Source organism: Rhinopithecus roxellana, chromosome 13 (genome assembly GCF_007565055.1).
Source record: "Rhinopithecus roxellana isolate Shanxi Qingling chromosome 13, ASM756505v1, whole genome shotgun sequence".
In the NCBI taxonomy this organism is placed as follows: Eukaryota; Metazoa; Chordata; class Mammalia; order Primates; family Cercopithecidae; genus Rhinopithecus; species Rhinopithecus roxellana.
The window spans coordinates 40,309,928-40,313,668 of record NC_044561.1 but is presented as its reverse complement, the minus strand read 5'-3'; positions in this window follow the sequence as shown (position 1 = coordinate 40,313,668).

Genomic DNA, 3,741 nt, shown 5'->3' with positions numbered 1-3,741 from the left:
GCAGTTTGCTAACACTCTTTTCTTGGAATCTGCAAAGTTATATTTGGGAGCCCTTAGGGGCCCATGGTGAAAAAGGAAATATCCTCACATAATAACTAGAGAGAAGCTTTCTGAGAGATTGCTTTCTGATGTGTGACTTCATCATACAGAGTTCCACACTTCCCTTCTTGGAACAGTTTGCTAACACTGTTGTCGTGGATTCTGCAAAGGTATATGTGGGAACTCATTGAGAGCTATGGTGCAAAAGGAAATATCCTCGCATAATAACTAAAGAGAAGCTTTCTGAGAAACTGCATTGCCATGTGTGAATGCAACTCTCAGAGGTACACGTTTCTCTTCAGTGATCAGTTTGTTAAAGCAGTTTTCTGGAAATCTGCAATTAGTTACATCATAGCGCAAAGAAGATTACGGTTGACAAAGGAAATATCCACAGATGAAAACTAGAAAAAGCTTTCTTAGAAACTTCTTGGTGATGTGTGAATTCAACTCACAGAGTTACACTTATGTTTCTTAGAGCAGTCCATTAACACTGTCTTTGAGGACCCTGACAAGGCTTCCTTGGATCGCTTTGAGACCTACGCTGATAAAGGAAATTTCATCCGTTCAAAACGTGAAAGAAGCTTTCTGAGAAACTTCCTTCTGATCTGTGAGTTCATCTCACAGACTTATAGCTTAGACTTCAAGAAGCAGATTGCTAACATTCTTTCGTGGAGTCTGGAAGTGATATTAGGGAGAACATAGGGTCCCATGGTGAAAAAGGAAATATCCTCACATAATAACTAGAGAGAAGCTTTCTGAGAGATTGCTTTCTGATGTGTGACTTCATCACACAGAGTTCCACCCTTCCCTTCTTGGAACAGTTTGCTAACACTGTTGTCGTGAATTCAGCAAAGTATATTTGGGAGCTCATTAAGGGCTATGGTGAAAAAGGAAATATCCTCGCATAATAACTAAAGAGAAGCTTTCTGAGAAACCGCAATGCCATGTGTGAATGCAACTCTCAGAGTTACACGTTTCTATTCAGTGATCAGTTTGTTAACACAGGTTTCTGGAATACTGCAATTAGATACTTCATAACGCAATGATGCTTACGGTGAGAATGGAAATATCCACAGATGAAAACTAGAAAGAAGCTTTCGTAGAAACTTCTTGTGTGATGTGTGAATTCATCTCACACGGTTACATTTATATTTCGTTGAGCAGTCCATTAACACTGTCTTTGAGGAAACTGAGAAGGGCTTCCTTGGATCGCTTTGAGGCTACGCTGATTTAGGAAATTTCATCCGTTCAAAACGTGAAAGAAGCTTTCTGAGAAACTTCTTATGATCTGCGAGTTCATCTCACAGACTATAACTTAGACTTCAGAAAGAAGTTTGCTAACACTGTTTTCGTTGGAATCTGGAAAGTGATATTTGGGAGCCCATAGGGGCCCATGGGTGAAAAAGGAAATATCCTCGCATCATAACTAAAGAGCAGCTTTCTGAGAAGAAATAGCATTGCCATGTGTTGAATGCAACTCTCAGAGTTACACGTTTCTCTTCATTGATCAGTTTGTTAACACAGTTTTCTGGAAATCTGCAATTAGATACTTCATAGAGCAATGATGCTTACGGTTGACAAAGGAAAATATCCACAGATGAAAACTAGAAAGAAGCTTTCTTAGAAACTTCTTTCTGATCTGTGAGTTCATCTCACAGACTTATAAATTTAGACTTCTGGAAAGCAGTTTGCTAACATTCTTTTCGTGGAATCTGGAAAGGTGATATTTGGGGAGCCCATGGGGGCCCATGGTGAAAAGGAAATATCCTCACATAATAACTAGAGAGAACGCTTTCTGAGAGATTGCTTTCTGATGTGTGTCTTCATCCACACAAATCTCCACCCCTCCCTTCTTGGAACATTTTGCTAACAATGTTGTCGTGGTTTCTACAAAGGTATATTTGGGAGTTCATTGAGGGCTACGTTGAAAAAGGAAATATCCTCACATAATAACTAAAGAGAAGCTTTCTGAGAAACTGCATTGCCATGTGTGAATGTAACACACAGAGTTGCATTTTCTCTTCCAGTGATCAGTTTGTTAACACGGTTTTTCTGGAAATCTGCAATAGATACTTCATAGCGCAATGACACCTTTAACGGTGACAAAGGAAATATCCACAGATGAAAAGTAGAAAGAAGTTTTCCTAGAAACTTCTTGGTGATGTGTGAATTCATCTCACAGAGTTTATACTTATGTTACGTGGAAGTAGTCCCTTAACACTGTCTTTGAGTAACCTGAGAAGGGATTCCTTGGCTCGCTTTGAGGGCCTCTACCCTGATTATGAGTACAATTTCACCCCTTCAAACCGTGAACGAAAGGCTCTTTCTGGAGAACTTCTTTTTCTGATTCTGTGAGTTCATCTCACAGACTTATAACTTTAGGATCTTCAGAAGCAGTACTTGCCTAACACTCTTTTCGTTGGAATCTGGGAAAAGTGATATTTGGGAGCCCTTACGGCCGGCCCCATGGTGGTACAGCGAAATATCCTCACATTAATAACTAGAAAGACGCTTTTCTGACGAGAGATTTGCTTCTGATTTCTTGATGTGTGTCTGTATCACACAGAGTTCCACCCTTCCTTTCTTGGAACAGTTTGCTAACACTGTTTTCGTGGATTCTACAAAGTTATATTTGGGAGTTCTTTGAGGGTAATGGTGAAAAGGGAATTATCCTCACATAATAACTAAAGAGAAGCTTTCTGTGAAACTGCATTGCCATGTGTGAATGCAACTCACGGAGTTCAACGTTTCTCTTCAGTCGTCAGTTTGTTAACACAGTTTTCTGGAAACCTGCAATTAGATAGTTCATAGCGCAATGAAGCTTAAGGTGAAAAAGGAAATATCCACAGATGAAAACTAGAAAGAATATTTCGTAGAAACTTCTTGGTGATGTGTGACTTCATCTCACAGAGTTACACTTATGTTTCGTGGAGTAGTCCATTAACACTGTCTTTGAGGAACATGAGAAGGGCTTCCTTGGATCACTTTGAGGCCTACGCTGAAAGAGGGAATTTCATCCATTCAAAACGTGAAAGAAGCTTCCTGAGAAACTTCTTTCTGATCTGTGAGTTCATCTCACAGACATATAACTTAGATTTCAGAAAGCAGTTTGCTAACACTCTTTTCGTTGAATGTGGATAGTGATATTTGGGAGCCCAAAGGGGCCAATGGTGAAAAAGGAAATATCCTCACATAATAACTAGAGAGGAGCTTTCTGAGAGATTGCTTTCTGAGGTGTGACTTCATCACACAGATTTCCACCCTTCCTTTCTTGGAAGAGTTTGCTAACACTGTTGTCGTGGATTCTGCAAGGTATATTTGGGAGCTCATTGAGAGCAATGGTGAAAAAGGAAATAATCACACACATAATAACTAAAGAAAAGCTTTCTGAGAAACTGCATTGCCATGTGTGAATGCAACTCACAGAGTTACACGTTTCTCTTCAGTGATCAGTTTGTTAACACAGTTTTCTGGAAATATGCAATTAGATCCTTCATAGCGCAATGAAGCTTGCAGTGACAAAGGAATTATCCACAGATGAAAACTAGAAAGAAGCTTTCCTAGAAACTTCTTGGTGATGGGTGAATTCATCTCACAGAGTTACACTTATGTTTCGTGGAGCAGTGCATTAACACTGTCTTTGAGGAACCTGAGAAGGGCTTCTTTGGATCGCTTTGAGGCCTACGCTGATAAAGGAAATTT